Source organism: Pongo abelii, chromosome 6 (genome assembly GCF_028885655.2).
Source record: "Pongo abelii isolate AG06213 chromosome 6, NHGRI_mPonAbe1-v2.0_pri, whole genome shotgun sequence".
Classification (NCBI taxonomy): Eukaryota; Metazoa; Chordata; class Mammalia; order Primates; family Hominidae; genus Pongo; species Pongo abelii.
Genome location: NC_071991.2, coordinates 49,584,913 through 49,603,134, shown reverse-complemented (window position 1 = coordinate 49,603,134; position 18,222 = coordinate 49,584,913). Strand labels below are relative to the sequence as shown.

The following is an 18,222-nucleotide window of genomic DNA, read 5'->3' as shown; positions in this document are numbered from 1 at the left end:
AAAATGTCTTTGGTTGTTTCTTTTACAATTATCTCCTCTGAATTCATTTGGCATCTTTCATTTTGCACTTCTGTTGGTTGGGTGTTGGACTTCCTGGTTTGATGCTCCTTTTATCTCTTATTTTTATTGCTCATAGTTTTTATCCCTTCAACTTTTTCCTTTTATGCTCTGAGAGGTTTTCTAGATCTCTGCTCCCCAACTCTTCTATTAAAATATTTATTTCAACAATCATATTTTTAATTTCCAAAACTAATATCTCATATACCCTAGTCATTTCTTTGATTGTTTCCTATTCTTGATCTATGGATTAAATAGCTCTTTAAATCCCAGTGTGCCTACTAATTAGATTTTTTTCTTAAAAACAAATCACTGAACTTGAATGATGCTCCTATTCAGTTTCTCTTGGGCTTTCTCTTTCAAACTGCTATTTTTCCTAAACTGTCGGGATGCCTTTGAGTGTTTATTGGTATTTAAGAATGAGAAATGGGAAGGCTAATGAGGAATTCTCTGGGTTTGGCCTGCTGAACTGGCAGGCATCTTTTTAAGGTGAGCAGATGAGGAGCTAATCACCATGTTGATGGCCTCCCTAAAGCCAGAATGAGGACTGCATTACTTTTAGGTGCTAACATCTATAGGAGCTGCCTTAATTCACCTTAGGTATTGTCTTAGAATATTTTTGCTGCTGTAACAGAATACCACAGAAGTTTATTTGGCTCGCAAATCTGGAGGCAGAGAAGTTCAAGATGGAGGGGCCACGTCTGATGAAGTCCTTCTCGTTGCATCTTCACGGGGCTGGAGGAATCTCATGGCAAGGAGGCATCCAGAGGCGACAGGAGAGGAAATAGGGCTGAACTCATCCTTTTACTGGGAGTCCACTTCCATGATAACTAACCACTCCCACAGTAACCATTTAACTCCATTCATGAGGGTGAAGACCTCATAACCGAATCACCTCTTAATATTGATGCATTGGGGATTTAGCTTTCAGCACATGAACTTCGAGGGCCACATTCAAACCACAGCAGTATCCTGTGGTTATTCTCTTTTTTTTCTTTTTCTTTTTCTTTTTTTTTTTTTTTTAAGAAAAATGCCCTTGTGTTTTGACTGGGAATAAATGCCTGTTGGCCTGAGCTTTGTGCAAGAGTAGAGGTGTTTACTATTTTGTTGATAGTTCTCTCACTCTCCATGGTTTTTGGCCCTGCTCCTTGTTTCCATTCTTGAGTGTGTTGACTCTGTGTCCAGGGGTTACATGGTTCTGCTGCTTTCAAATTCCTGCAGCTTTCTCAAGGCTGCTCTTTCTTCTGTTCTGTGGCAAGCCACTAATGCTTCTCCATTTACTTCCTGTCTTCTGAAAATTCATTAAAACTTCTTGTATGTTGGTGATCCTCCCATTCTCTTGGCTGTTACAGGCTTATGTCTTTATTGATTTTTAATCATCTTAGGACTCAAGAGATACAGAGTCTAACGTGGGGACTTTGTCTGTAATCTTGAAGCTGAGTCCCCTAATATGCTTAAGAGGAATCCCTTAAATTTCATACATATAAGATTTAAGCCCAGGTTTGTTTGTTTGGTTGTTTTTAAATACATTTTATTGCTTATATTTGAGGTTTACAATATGACAGTATGGAATACATTTAGACAGTAAAATGTTCACTTATGGTGAAGCAAATTAATGTATTTATCATCTCACATAGTTACTCGTATGTGTGTACATCTGTGACAAGAGCAGCTAAAATCTACTTATTTAACAAAAGTCCCAAATACAATACAATTTTATTAACCATAATCTTCATGCTGTATATTAGATCTCTAGAGTTGTTCATCCTACAAATCTGCTACTTTGGATTCTTTAACATATATCTTCCCATTTTAAGTCAAGCTTTGAGAAATAAGTAGAATGTGTATAGAAACAGAGGTTTGTAGAAGACAGACCAAATAGAGGAAATGTTTGAATCGTGGTGTGGAGATAGGTGTGACCATGCTAGGCTTGAAAGACTAATGAGGACACCAACCTAGCAGGATCCCAGAGTTTCAGGAGGATAGTCACAGGAAATAGGGCTGGCAAAGGAATCTGGATCTAGAGCTTCTCGTTCTAGATGGGAAAATTTGGCCAATAGATTTTGAGCAAAGCAAAAAAGCAATGAAATCAAGATTTTAGAAAGATTAATTTGGCAGGACATGAAAAATGCTTTGAGAGTAGGTAGACTGGAGGCAGAGAGCCAGGTAGGAAAAAATTGTGATCATCCATTTGTGAAATGAGGGATGGTGGCAGCAGAAATAGAAAAGTAGGAAGCGAAGTAGGCAAATCAGAAATGACTATGTATGGTACTCAGTGACTGATTGGATATGGAGGACAAGATGATGCTAAGTTTTCAGGACTAGATAACTATAAAGAATTATTGACATTGATGTACTTAGAAAATTCACAGTCACCCATCTGACTTCCACCTCCTCTCTCTTCAAGATTAGTTTACTCATAGTAGAAATCTTGTTTTCCAGCCTACATTTTCATAGGTAGTGGTAGCAGAGATGCCTGGTGGTAGTGACGATGGTGGAGATAGTAGTGATGATGGAGGTAGTGATAATGGAGGTGGTGGTAGATATGGCAATAGTGACGGCAAAGGTGGTGTTAACAGTAATGATGTTAATGTTCAAGGCGGTGGTAGTAATGGTAAGAGTGGTGATAATTATGAGGGATGTGAGGTGAAATAGTGGAGGTGATTGTGGTGATGATGGTACTAATGGAGGTAATTGAGATTGATGGTGGTGGTGGTGACAATGATGGTAATTATAAAGGGGGCTTGTGATGGTTATGAGGAAGGTGGTGATGGTGATGACAGTGGTGATGGAGATGATCTTGGTAGTAGTGATAATGGTGATGGTAGCAGAGATAGTTGGATGGTGGTAGTGATGATGATGGAGGTGATGGTGGTAATTGTGTTGGTAGGGATGGTGTTGGTAGGGGTGGTGGTGGCGCTGTTAGAGGTGTGGATGATTTCAGAAATGGAGGAAGTGGTATCAGAGGTGGTAATGGTGCTGGTGATGATAACAGTGACAGATGATTGTGGTGGGGATGGTGGTGGGCAGGCTAGTAGTCAAAGTGATTGTGGTGATTATAAGTGGTGATGTTGATAATGGTGGTAATGATGATGGAGGTGGTGGTGATGGTAGTAGTGGTTGCTGTAATAGTGATTGTGCTGTGGGTGTTGTAGTGATGGAGGGAATCACACTGGTGACTCTGTGGGTGGTGGTGATGGTAATAGTCCTTGTGATTGTGGTTGGATGTGGTACTGCTATTGGGCACATCTTAGCTATGCAACTGTAACTTTAAGTCTTGATCTTACTCTTTATACACATAGGGACTTTAGGAGAAAAAGGAATATGATCTTACTCTTTCTACATATAAGGACTTTAGGAGAAAAAGGAATAGGAATAGGATCTTGCTCTTTATATATATAAGGACTTTAGGGACAAAAAGGAATGTGGCTCTCCACAGAACTATGAGACCCTGCTCTATTCTCTAGCCCCAGGTGATTAGATGAGGAGAGGAAAGCTGACTCAGGGGAGCCAATCTTTAATCTGAGTTAAGATTTTCTTTTCTTTTTTTTTTTTTTAGAGACAAGGCCTCCCAAAGTGCTGGGGTTACAGGCATGAGCCACTTCACCCAGCCTCAGTCAATTTTTTTTTTTTTTTGAGACGGAGTTTTGCTCTTGTTGCCCAGGCAGGAGTTCAAAGGCGCGATCTCGGCTCACTGCAACCTCCACCTCCTGGGTTCAAGCGATTCTCCTTCCTCAGCCTCCCAAGTAGCTGGGATTACAGGCATGTGCCACCACACCTGGCTAATTTTGTATTTTTAGTAGAGATGGGATTTCTCCTTGTTGGTCAGGCTGGTCTCGAACTCCTGACCTCAGGTGATCCGCCCGCCTCAGCCTCCCAAAGTGCTAGGACTACAGGTATGAACCACGATGCCTGGCCAAGTTAAGAAGATTTTCAACCTCTAGGATTTAGCTAAAGGCTTGGAAATTATATTGTAAAATGTGAACATTTAAACTTAAGGGACTTGTGGAGTCAGAGCTTCAGTCATCACCATGGCAATGGAATGGTGCATAGAGTCAGGGTTAAGAAATAGCTCACAAGCCATGACTAACCAGAAAAGGCCAATGTGCCAAGAGAAACAGCAGAGGAAGCAGGTGGGTAGAGAGAAGCAGAATGAGTAAGAGGCAGACTTCATCCCGCCTGACAATGTCCAGGCCCCTTGTGTTCCCAGAGACCCATCCTTGTCTGTTCTGGTATTGTATGTCCATGAGCTTGCCAGTTGTATCTACTCCATAAACTTCCCTTTTATTTGAATTACTTAGTATGTATGGGTTTCTGTTTCTCACAGTGAAATATGAGGGACTAAGATGTTCATGAAGTAAATTGCTAATTTTCCATGCTTTTTGCAGACTTCTTCAAAGGTCACTAGACCCTAGATACCACTATTAGATGCATTTGTGCTTGGGTCCTTCAGCTCTCTCCCAGACAGACCACATGCCTAAGAATTTTATTGAAGACCATGTCCATTTCTCACAGGGTCCAAGCTTTACTTAACATAATCTATTACTTAATAATTCCTCATTAGTTTTTCCAAATTAGAGTTCCTTCCCCCAATGGGATGTCACATCCTGCTCCTCTAGTTGTGGGAATGTCTCTAGATTGTGTCTCCCACACCCTCTTGCTATGATCTTCTTTCTCTGGTTTGCATCCTCGTGACTTACACCTTGATCCTTCTCTGCCTGCCTCCTTCAGATGCCTAACTGGAACTCTCCATCTGACTTTGGTTTGGTTCACTCATAAGATCCTGACTCTAGTGTCTCTCTCCCACAGACAACGAAGCACAGCTGATGGATGAGCTGGACTTGGGCCTGATGCCCTAGTCTTCTGCTGGGTTGGGAGAGAGGGGTAGAAGCCTGGAGAGAACCCTTCTCTACTGCATACCATCCATGTGACAGGTGTTCTATGACTTGGGAGATCAGCATTCTTGCCTTCATTTTATAGTTGATAAACCTGAAGCTCAGAGAGCTAAAAGTAACTTGCCTAAGTTTATATAGTGAATGAGTGCCAGATCTGGGGTATGAACCCAGGTGGATTTGACTTCAAAACTCATCTTTCGCTTTTAAACTGTGCTGACTTGCCAAGGGATTAAATAAACCAACATTTTTTTAGCACTATGTCAGTGACTTTAAGTGGTCCCCCAATGTTCATGTTCTCCTTTTTTCTTAATTGCAAAGCCCTGGTTTGTTTTGGTATGGAAATGTACCCCCCTAAAAGACTCTATACCCTGGGCTTCCTGAAGCAAAGTATGCCCATGCAAAGCTGATATGATGAGATGGAAGGGTTAAGGCGTGGTGGTGGTGGGAGGGAGGTTCCAGAAAGGCTGCTAAGAGCTTATAGTTGCTCTAGTTGACAAGTTCTCTCCTGTGCCCTTTCTTCTTGCTGCTAGAGCGCTCTAATAACCACTTCGGATATGAGGATATCCTGAAGAGAGCATCCATAGTCTAGAAAAATGGAGACAGGGTCCCTGAGGTCTTCAATGCTGCCATATTGGCTCTGGGCTCCCTGCTTCTGTACTATTGTAGGTGGAAGAGCTATAAATGCCTATTTTGTTTAAGCTACTTTTATATGCAATAGGACTCAAGCACCTTCTCTATGTCAGACAGTATGCTAGCACTTTGATGTTTTGTTGCCCCTATTCCAGATGAGAATCCTGTTTCAGAAAGCTCAGGTAATTAATTTAATATCACACAGCCAGTTAAGTGGCATGATTTGGCATATTGCTCTAGTATAATATAAATCTAAATTCCTGAACATGACATATAAAATACCTGTGGTCTTACATTTTGTTTTAGGCTTTTGAAAATGCTGTTCCCTCTGCCTAGAATTCTCTTCCTCTACTTTTCATCTGGAAAACTCCCAGTCATCCTTCATGACCCAGTCGAAGTGCTACCTCCTCTTTGCAGTCTTTGCTAAACAGCTCTCAGGACACATCTTTCTTCTGTGCTCCTGTTGCCCCATGCTGAACCTTATTAAGACGTTGCGTTGCATAAAACACATACATTATATTGCACAGTATGATAATTGTTTAGATGCCTGTCTCCTCTCTAATATGTCAGCTGCTTCTTCTCCTTTTTTTTTTTTTTTTTTGAGATGGAGTCTTGCTTTGTCACCCAGGCTAGAGTGCAGTGGCTTGATCTCAGCTCGCTGCAACCTCTGCCTCCCAGGTTCAAGCGATTCTCCTGCCTCAGCCACCCAAGTAGCTGGGATTAGAGGCACCCACCACCAAGCCCAGCTAATTTTTGTATTTTTATTAGAGATGGGGTTTCACCATTGACCAGGCTGGCCTCGAACTCCTGACCTCAGTTGATCCCCCCACCTGGGCCTCCCAAAGTGTTGGGATTACAGGTGTGAGCCACCGCCCCTGGCCAGCTTCTTCTTTGTTAAAATTTTAGATTCAGGGGATACATGTGCTTTTTCGTTACATGGATATTACATGAATAATGGTGGGGACTGGGTTTCATGTACCTATCTCCCAAATATTGGACATTGTGCCCAGTAGGTAATAAAACGTCATCTTCCTTAGAGGCAAGATCTTTCCATCTCTATTCTCAGCATTAGTTCACTGCTTGACACCAAAAAAGTAAATATTCATTGAATGACTAACTGCCTGAATGAATAAAAGTAGGCAATTATGTTCAATGATACCTTTTATTAATAGTAAACTTCAGGGGCTTACTCTAGCATATTGAGGTTTATCTCCTCATGTCTCTAAAGCCACCTGGGAAGCAAAGAGAAGTATGTCCCTGGTGGGTTACTTTAAATGAAGATCTAAGATCTCAGGTCTCCAGCTCATTTTTAACTCTCATTCCATAGCCCCTGCATCTAAAGATGATTGCAGCATATTTCCAATTCAAAATATCATTTTGTTGGGAGATGTGACTGAAAAGATTATAAAGGTGGATTTGTTTCTTGCCTTAATCCTTTCAAAAAATGGAATCAGCTCTAACACAGCATCCTTTCTTAAGATTTTGAAAAGTCTGAATCCATTTTAAACTAGATTGTGATTGACAGACCCACGGGAATATTAGCGAACAGTTAAATACTAATTAGCCAAACCCTGCTACTCTCCCAGCTGTCAAAGGCAGAGATAGAGACAAAAGCTTCAATTAAACCTGAGTGGTCCCCAAGGAGGGAGAGGTCAAAGGGGAGTGTTCAGTCAACTGTAAGATTATGTGAACGTGGTCCCAAGTAATAATCATAAAAAATCCAAATGTACCTTTACATATTTAAAAACACATTATACTGACATTAAAACTCTCTTTTTGTCATTTTACTCTCCTCAATCTTCCCATCATTTCAATGTTTCCCATTATTTTTAGGATAAAATCCAAAGCCTTTCCCCTGACTTTCTGCCCCCAATGAAAATTTCCAGTTGTATTTGTCACTTACTCCTTGCCCTGGAGCACCTGCCCACTGGTCAAATATGACCCCAGGTACATGGAGCTCAGGCTGAACTATACTCCAGCCTCCCCTTGGGCTGTCCAAATATGAGCTACCTATTCAGACTTAGCAACATGCTACCTCTTCTTAATCATCCGTTGAATTAAAATACCAGTTAACAACACAATTTCACTTATATAATCTCTTCTACACCTCCCTACAGCTTTAAGAGGTAGCTGTGGGGAAAGATAAATGCGCCGAGACCAAGAGAGAATTCAGTGTCATTGTCCAAAGCCACACAGACACCAGGTGAAGAGCCAGGGCTGGAGCCTAGAACTCAGACTGCAGCCCTTGCCTCTCTTGTCACATCATTGGCATCATTGACCAGCATTCCCAGGTGGTGGCTCAAAACCTGTGCCAGCTCCCAAGGAGGTTTTCCTGTCTGGGGAAAAGTGAGAAAAACATGATGAATTCTTCAAAAAGCTTAATCTAGTCAATTTACTAGACTCTCTTTTATTCTAATATTATACTTTTAGAATTAAAATGTAATTTATTTTTACTAAAGTAGTGGAAATAAGTTATGGTTGCTTTTTTTTTCTTTTTAACCCTTATTTGACATGATTAAAATTTGTCAAGCTGATGGTTATGCCTTGATTTTATTTGAAGTGTTAGTCCTTTATAAAATCCCCAAAGTTGGAAATCACAGTGCTTGTGTGTTTCACCAAGGCCTTGTTTGACTGTACAGTTTCAAAATAATCTTTACCTCTTTGCTCCTTAAAAGTAATAAATTATTGTATAATTTATTTGACAATTAAATGTAACTCTGTATTATGTCAGAAAACCAGCTCTATTATTCTGATGACAAATTCCCCCAGGACTCCTTGTAGGCTGAGTTGTCCATTCTCTCCTTGGGCCACCCTGTCAGTAGAATAATCCCCCAGTAGAGCACCTGTCACTGCCCAGCTCCTATGTGTTTACTGGCCCTCTCCCCTTCTAGGCCATGAGTTCTATGGAGTATGAATTCTGTGCCCTAACACCAGAATACCTGTCTCCATCAAAATTGGGTAACCATCAAGAATATGATCTACATCTAAACATAGGCTGTTGAACTGATGTTCAGTTGAATCAACAACATCCACAATAATGGCACCTAACATTTATTGAATATCTCCTAACTGCTTAAAATCACATTTTCTTCTCTACATGCATTATCTCATTGGAAGTGAACATCCATGAGCTGGATCATTGAAGTTTCAAATGGGATTCCATTTAGTCCAAGGAGAAAAATTTTGCAAACTGGATCATGCTTGGCCTTAAAAATAGGTAGAATAGGGAGAATGTAGACCCACCTGTATGCTGGAATTTAAAAAGCATTGACAAGGTGCCCTTGCCTGTGAGATATGCACCTATTTCTCTCTTCCAAGCTCTACCATTGGAACTTAATCCTTTTCAGTAGTTCATTAGCTTTTTCCAGAGATTTCTTTTAAAATGCAAATAATCCTGGGAAAGTAATTGCAAGGCATAAGATGGGATGGAGATATGAATGTGGTTATGAATGGTGGTGGCATGACGGGGGGTGTTGAGGAGAAAAAGTAGGGGAAGCTGCCTCCAGAAAACCCAAACTTGTCTACACAAAAAGACTTGAACTCAACCACTGGGCATTAATTCTCTATTTTATTTTACTGCTCCTACCCCAGCTTCTCCCAATTGATTTTCAAAATTTGAGCAAATATAATTCGGTATTTTTATTTAGCCTAAGTCCTCTATTCAAGTGAAGCTATGCTAACACCTATCCTCTAAAGATTACATTGCAATAAGAAGATTTGTTTCCCTGATAAATAGGTAAAGTTGGGGGGATTCATAACTTTTATATAATTCTCACAGGTATTTAAAATTCTCAAAGTTTAAGAAACATCCATTTAGAGGAGATTACTATAAAGAATTAAAACAGAACTTCTTAAATTATGGACCACTGATGTTAGGATCAACCGGGGCTTGTTGCAGATTCCTGGGACCTCTAGCAGACAACTCTTGAATTAGAAAATCTGGGGTGGGATCCCAGAATCTGCATTTGAAAATCTTCCCAGAAGCTGCATTTGAAAATCTTCCCAGAAGATGTACTTTAAAATTTGATTTAAAATTAAAAATTTGAGAACCACTAGCTTTAAGTGAATTAAGGTTCATGTTTAGTGTTATTGCATTATTCTGTAGTTATCCATATTTCTGAATTTTAATAGTTGAATAAATTCCTTGGGTTTTTCTGAAAGACAGTCATGTCATCAGAAGTAATCATTTCTCCTCCTCTTTTCAGTTTCTGTGATTGTTATTTCTTCTTATTGCAATGGCTGTGTAGTAAGTAGATCAGGGATTGGTAAACTATGAGGCACAGTCCAAATCCATCTGTCTACTCTTTTTGTATGACCCATGAATCATTTTCACATTTCAAAATGGTTTTTATGAAGAACTTTCTTTATATCTTCCATGCTGTCTCTTGGCCAGCAAAGCCTAAAATATTTGCTATATGGCTCCTTACTAAAAAAGTGGGATGGTTCCTGTTGTAGACTAAGAAAGGTACCACCCAGAACCCCCTTGCTGTGCAGCTGCAGAGAGTGCAGTCAGTAAAGTGTCTCCACTTCGTGAGGACTCTTCCAGGGTGGGCCAGCTCACTCAGAGGAAACCATCCTAGGCATCTTGTAATGGTTCTCCAAGTAAGATGGGGTAGAAAGGCCAGGCAAGGAACACTTGCTCCAGAGCTACCATCAGCTTGGCCAAGGCTTTGCTGGGCTGAGTCACAGTCGAACTTTTTTCTTTAAGAAGTCCTGCTTCCCACTCCTGCCCTTCACAGGTTTTGATCCATAATGAACATCTTCTACCCCAAGCCCTGCCCTTGACATCTGCTTTCGGAAAACCAACCTTTGGCAGGCTGTGCTGTTGAGTACAATATTAATAATCCTGATAACAACAAACCTATATCCTTCCTTCCTTTCTTCCTTTCCTTCTTTTCTCTTTCTTTCTTTTTCTTTGTTTCTTTGTTTCTTTGTTTCTTTCTTTTCTTTCTTTCTTCTCTCTCTTTCTTTCTTTTTCTTTCTTCTTTTCTTTTTTGAGACAGGGTCTCACTCTCTCACATAGGCTCTATCATCTTATTTCTAACTTGGAGAGACATGACTCTTGTTCATTGCTATATAAAATATTTGTTGTTGATTTTAAGTCGATATTCCTTGTCTCTTTAAATAAGTTTATTACTATTTTTAAGAGTGATTATATTTATTAAGAATTTTATGAAGAATGGGTTTTACATTCTATCATATATATTTTAAGAATTTTTTATTTTTAAATTAATGTAAATGGATTACACTTAGAGATAGCCTAACATTGAAACATGTCTGCATTCTAAACTTAGAAAACGATGTATAAATTTTATCTATTAATTCACTTGCATAGTACCTGCTAGTGTTTTAATTTTTAACATTGAATAAGATTAATAGTACTGTAAAATTAACTTTTTTTTGGAGAAAAATCTATGAATTTTAACACATGTATAAATCTGTGTAAATTGTGGGAGAATTGCTTGAACCCAGGAGGTGGAGGTTCCAGTGAGTCGAGATTTTGCCACTCCACTCCAGCCTGGGTGACAGAGCGAGACCCTATCTCAAAAAATAAAAATAAATAAATTGACCATATTTATTTGGGTCTATTTTTCTGTGTGAGTCCTCCAACTTTATTCTTCTTTTTCAGAATTGCTTTGGTTTTTCTAGTTCATTTGCCTTTCTATATTAATTTTAGAGTCAGCCCATCTATATCTACAAAATCCCCCAGAGATTTTGATTGCAATGGAGCTAAACTTACAGATCAATTTGGAGAGAATGGGCATCTTGACTGTGTTGAGCGTTCCAATTCATGAATATGGTAGGTGTCTCCATTTATATAGGTTTTCCTCGATATTTCAGAAGGATTTGGCAGTTTTCAATATACAGGTCCTGCACATGTTTTGTTAGTTTTATACCTAAGTATTTCTCTTTCATTTGAACTATTTAAATGGCATTTAATTTTTTTCTCAGTTTCCAGTTGTTGATTGCTAATATGTGGAAATAAAATTGATTTGTGTATGTTAACCTTTTATCCTGTGATCTTACTAAACTCACTTATTAGTCTTAGGTTTTTTGTGTGTTTAATTTTATCAAATGCTTTTTCTGCAGCAGTTTATGTATGATCATGTAATTTTCATTCTTTAGTAGGTTTGTATGGTAGATTACATTGATTGATTTTTGAATGTTAAACTAGCTTTGTATTTCTAAAATAAAACTCATTTGTTTCATTGGAGGAGCATACAAGAAAAAAGAAACCCTACTGGTAATGTATTAGTGCCTTAATAATTTGCTGGAATTGATTCGAGAGTGCTTTGTTGAGGGCCTTTTTTGGCCTATATTCATTAGGGATACATGTCCTTAGTTTTCTTTTTTTTTTTTTTGTATTATCTTTGTCTGGTTTGATATCAGGTTACTGTTGGCTGCATGAAGTGACTTGGGAAGGTTTTTATTCTCTTCTATCTTGTGGAAAAAAAATGTGTAGAATTGCTATTATTACTTCTTTTTTTTATTATTATACTTTAAGTTTTAGGGTACATGTGCACAATGTGCAGATTAGTTACATATGTATACATGTGCCATGCTGGTGTGCTGCACCCATTAACTCGTCATTTAGCATTAGGTATATCTCCTAAAGCTGTCCCTCCCCCCTCACCCCACCCCACAACAGTCCCCAGAGTGTGATGTTCCCCTTCCTGTGTCCATGTGTTCTCATTGTTCAATTCCCACCTATGAGTGAGAATATGCGGTGTTTGGTTTCTTGTTCTTGTGATAGTTTACTGAGAATGATGATTTCCAATTTCATCCATGTCCCTACAAAGGACATGAACTCATCATTTTTTATGGCTGCATGGTATTCCATGGTGTATATGTGCTGCATTTTCTTAATCCAGTCTATCATTGTTGGACATTTGGGTTGGTTCCAAGTCTTTGCTATTGTGAATAGTGCCGCAATAAACATACGTGTGCATGTGTCTTTATAGCAGGATGATTTATAGTCCTTTGGGTATATACCCAGTAATGGGATGGCTGGGTCAAATGGTATTTCTAGTTCTGGATTCCTGAGGAATCACCACACTGACTTCCACAAGGGTTGAACTAGTTTACAGTCCCACCAGCAGTGTAAAAGTATTCCTATTTCTCCACATCCTCTCCAGCACCTGTTGTTTCCTGACTTTTTAATGATTGCCATTCTAACTGGTGTGAGATGGTATCTCATTGTGGTTTTGATTTGCATTTCTCTGATGGCCAGTGATGGTGAGCATTTTTTCATGTGTTTTTTGGCTGCATAAATCTGTTCATGTCCTTTGCCCACTTTTTGATGGGGTTGTTTGTTTTTTTCTTGTAAATTTGTTTGAGTTCATTGTAGATTCTGGATATTAGCCCTTTGTCAGATGAGTAGGTTGCAAAAATTTTCTCCCATTTTGTAGGTTGCCTGTTCACTCTGGTGGTAGTTTCTTTTGCTGTGCAGAAGCTCTTGAGTTTAATTAAATCCCATTTGTCAATTTTGGCTTTTGTCGCCATTGCTTTTGTTGTTTTAGACATGAAGTCCTTGCCCATGCCTATGTCCTGAATGGTATTGCCTAGGTATTCTTCTAGGGTTTTTATGGTTTTAGGTCTAACATTTAAGTCTTTAATCCATCTTGAATTAATTTTTGTATAAGGTGTAAGGAAGGGATCCAATTTCAGCTTTCTCCATATGGCTAGCCAGTTTTCCCAGCACCATTTATTAAATAGGGAATCCTTTCCCCATTGCTTGTGTTTCTCAGGTTTGTCAAAGATCAGATAGATAGTTGTAGATACGTGTTGTTATTTCTGAGGGCTCTGTTGTGTTCCATTGATCTATATCTCTGTTTTGGTACCAGTACCATGCTGTTTTGGTTACCGTAGCCTTGTAGTATAGTTTGAAGTCAGGTAGCGTGATGCCTCCAGCTTTGTTCTTTTGGCTTAGGATTGACTTGGCAATGCAGGCTCTTTTTTGGTTCCACATGAACTTTAAAGTAGTTTTTTCCAATTCTGTGAAGAAAGTCATTGGTAGATTACTTCTTTAAATGTTAGAATTTACCAGTGAAATTACGTAAGCCTGGAGCTTTCATTTGAGGAAGGGTTTAAACTACCCAATTTCATTACTACCTACAGGACTAGTCATATTATCTATCTCTTTGTGGGTGAGTTTTGACAGTTCATGGCTCTCAAGGAATTAGGCCATTTTATCTAAGTTGCTGAACTTTTATTCATAGGGTTATTGCAGTATTCCCACATTATTTCTTTAACCTATATGATGTTTGTATTGTTACTCCCTCTTTCATTTCTGATGGTGGTAATTAACATCATTTCTATTTTTTCCTTTGTCAGTCTGTCTATAGATTTTCCAATATAATTGTTATTTTAAAGAACCAACTTTTGGTTTTATTAATATTCTGTATTGTTTTCTTCTTTTCAATTTCATTGATTTCAGCTCTTGTCTTTATTGTTTTCTTTTCTCTGCTTGCACATCTCTATTTTAATTATGCTATCACATCTAAATACTTAATCACCTAATTTTCTTTCAACTCTTAAATGGTTGTAGTATGTCTTCAACCAATTATTCTTTAAAAATATATGTCATATAATATTTTGAACCCTTGACTCTGAAAATTTACCTTTGGTGGTCATACATGAAAGCCAACTTAGCTAGGTATAAGATTCTTAGGTTATAATGCATCTTTTTTTCTAATTCAAAGACTTCTATTGACTTTTCATGTTTAATGGTTATTATTCTGGTTTGTTTTGAGTAATTTTAATAACTGCAGTTTATTTACAAAATTCAGACTAATTATTTTGTTCCCATGCCAACAAAATACATTTGTTCCCAGACAGCTGGTGTGATGCATCATTCTAAGACATTTATGAGAGATAGAACCACATTTAATTTTGGCCACATCTTATTCTCATGACAGTTTGAATACTTGCCTCTGTTTTCTGGAAAAACAAAAACAAAAACAAAAAAACCTTGAACCACAGTGTCAAAGACAACACTTTTTTTTTTTTTAATGTAGGTGTAGCTTCACTGACATCTAGCATATAGAGACACAAATTCAACATATAGAGATGTCTGAGGCTACCCTGGTTCTTGTTCCATCATAGGAAACTGGTTTTCCGTCTTGCAAATGAGAATATTTTCTTTATTTTTGCAATTCAAGTGTTTTGCCAAGAGGTTTACAAGTGTGGGTCAATTTTCAATAATTTTTATCTGGAATGTAGTGAGTTCATCAAGTCTCCAGGTCTTTCTTCAGCTCAGAAAAGTTGTATTAGATGATATATTTCATTATTTCTTTGTGTAGCATTTCTGGTTATGTACAATCCAGGCCTCTCCTTTGTAAATCATAGTGATTTGCCATTCCCTATTCTGTATGTCTACTGACTTTCAGTTTTCATTGTATGTTTTTCTCTGTAGTCAGTTCTTATTTTGCTACCTTTTAATCTAATTTTATTCTCTTATTTTCAGATTTTTGTACCTATTTATTGAGATTATTTCTATTTGCACTCTTCTAAATATACCAATTAGTTTTCTGAAATTGTTTTCTAAATCTTGCAGTAAATATTTCCTAATCTTATACTTTTCTTCTGAGTCTTTGTTACATTGTTATTTTTCTTTTTTTTTATTATCTAAAAGGCAATAGAGTTTAAATGGACATTTGTTTAATGAATAAGAGGGGTAAGAAAGGTGAAATCTTTCCAGATACTGGCTATGTGAATTACCTTTGGCCCCTCTTTGACTCTACTTATGTAATGGTTGAATTCACTTTTCACATCTGTAGCTACAGGCTAACTGATTTGCACAGTTTCCAATCTAATACCCAGGCTTTCAACTAATGTGTCTTTCTACTAAGATGGCATCTATTCCTACATCTGATGTCCACCTGTCTGATAGTGATGGAATGCATGAACAGGCATAATTCCCATGGCTATCAACTTTCTTCCTATGTCTGCACATGCCTATAATAAGTTTCTCTTGGTGGTTACTAACCCCATGTACAATGCTCAAATGAAAGTCTTCTACCTGGCATTCACTCTTTGACTGTAAGACGATGTCATTAGATCAGAGAGGTTTATAGGCAGATGGGAACCGTAGTTCAGCTGTGTCTAGTCGTTGAAGGGAAGACTTATGCCCAGTGTTCTGGGTGGTAAAACTGGAATCTCTGCGTCAGTGGTGGTACAAAATACAGTAAATACAGTATCATTCTACATTTTATCTCCTTTTTTGTAAGCCCATTTATTGCGAAGTTAGAAGATACTAAACACAGAGCTATGAGCCAACATCATTTTGTGCCAGAAGTCCACTTCTAGTGTATTTTTAAAGTATTAGGTTTTGTTGTAAAATCCAGCCAAAATCTAAGGCATTTATTTTGAATGAAGACACACTGCTGTTTGTCTTATCATATACACCTCCTCCTACACATTCTTATATGTAAATATGCCAAAATTAAATACTCACACTGTACATTCACTCCAGACACTTGATAAAGGACTTTTGAGGTAATTTATAAATATCTATTAAAGTAAAATAATAGCAACTGTTGTCAAAAATAGCATCCACTTAAGTATACGCACAACTGATGGTCTTCAAAATCATTTTATGTTGACCCATTTTTTTCATTTTATTATAATGCTGACATAATATTCTTTTCCAAATCATTTCAGAGTTATCAATTCCTCTCTCTCACAAATTCCCAGTCCAATTAGCAAATCCTTATGTATCCCATTAAACAATTTTTTATAGTGTCTTGCAGAGTTCCACATCCAACATTATCTATTTCTAGCCTGTAGTTCTTCCCATAGGAATTCTTTTGCAATTCTTAAATGTCAAATCATTTATTTTCAAAAGAAAAACTGATAAACAAATTGCAGAAAAATGTGTGTTTTTCTCCCAAGAAAGATTACTGCAAAATTTAGGAAAAACTCATAGACCTCTGATTTATCATCTACAATAATCCTGCTTTCCACATTGGCCTCAACTAGTCCCACACTTCTTTCCTTCCTAATTGCAAAAGCATAGCTGGGGAATGGCATTAACTATGGAACCAAAGGCAGGAAAATGCTCAATTTAAAAAGCTAGGAAGACACGGACTGTATATAGTTACGCATTTTTCATTTAAAACATTTTTAGCAGCCATCTTACTGACTGATTTTCTTTGCCCTCTATTAGCATGTGTTTTTTAAAAGGCAGTTAACATGGTCCAAACCACTGTTTTTACTGTTTTTAGATCCCTGTTTTTCTTTGTTTGAACAATGGCTGTAATCATGTTTTCTCAGGTCTCTTAGAAGTTACACTAATAAGAAGTAGCAGACAGTTCTGTCCCATGCATTCTAAAAGCAGCTTTCTCATGTGGCAAGACAAGAAAGGAAAAAAAAATCATTGAACCTAAAATGAGGCCCTATATCTGAGAGCCTGTGAGGTCATGTCTGCACAGCATTTTGGAGTTCTGCTAACGTTTTTCTAATGGAGGTAGGGGTGAGTTGGTGATGACATAAAGGGCCCCGAGAGGAAACTGCCAACTTTTGCTTAGGTGACAAGACCAGTTCAGAAAAACAAACAAACAAAGAATGACACAATCAGCTCTCTACTCCTCCCCTCCTCCACTTGCAGAAATGGAGTTGAGGCTTGTCTAAATCACCTCCACAGCCTTCCTCTGCCTCCTTTGAAAATAGGTGTTGATTTACAAATCAATACTCTTTAGTTCTTACTACCCTCACTGGAAAAAGTACAAAGTTGGCCAAATGTGTTTCTGAAAAGTTTATTTCCAAGCTAAATCCAAGGCACAGTTGTGCCCACAGGGCCATCTGTTGGCTCATCAAATAAGCACCAGAAAATACATCTGGCTGTGCGTTTGGGAAACAAAGGTTAATTTCAAAATTGGCAGAAGAATTTGTGGGGGGAAATCTCTCATTGTCTTGTGCAATGACTTATGAGATCACCTTAGTGAAGAAAGATCCCAAAGAGCATGGCCCAAGGGCCAAGTAAAGCCTCTGCCTCACAAGCTGAAGCTTGGGTTCCCAGGGCAATCCCCAGAAGGAAGAGAGCTGGTCCTGGAATATGAAAGGGAAGACTAGGATGGCGGAGTGGAGGGAGACAGCCCAGAAGAGTGGCTGGAGGTTGAAAGCAGAAGAGAAAGCAGTCTCCCAGAAGTTCCCCATGGTGGGTATGATGGAGATACTTTTAATATCTGAATTATTTGATATCTAGTCTTAAGTTTTTTGCATTATATTGTCAATTCTCTTTATTTGCCATATTTATATCCTATGAAGTTGCTGCAAACGCTGAATCTTAGGGTGGGGAAGGCCTTTTAAGGCATGATGTCATAGGCAGAAATCAAAAAGGAAAGATCAATGAATTCAATGCATAAAAATTTAAAAATTTAAAACTGTATAGCAAAGAAACAAACAACAACCTACAAACAAAATGACAAACTGGAAAAAAGCATTTATGGTATTTTTGAAGAAGGGTTAATATTCTTAATGTATGTAATTCTTTACAAATAAACAAGAACATAGAAAGATAATTAAAAGATACAAGCAAGTGCTATGGACTGAATATTTGTGTCCCCAAAATTCATATGTTGACATCCTAATCCCCAATGTAATGGCATTTGGAGATGAGGCCTTTAGGAGGTAATTAGGT

At 38.1% G+C, this 18,222-nt stretch overlaps 1 long non-coding RNA gene across 1 annotated transcript in view; it reads left to right on the top strand.

The window, feature by feature from the left end:
- Positions 1-1,293: 1,293 nt before the first annotated feature.
- The window catches only part of LOC103891130 (uncharacterized), a 66,932-nt gene continuing 50,003 nt past the window's right edge, over positions 1,294-18,222 (top strand). The window contains exon 1 of the long non-coding RNA XR_002915855.2: positions 1,294-1,379. This is a non-coding gene — a long non-coding RNA (uncharacterized LOC103891130). The remainder of the gene's footprint in view (positions 1,380-18,222) is intronic.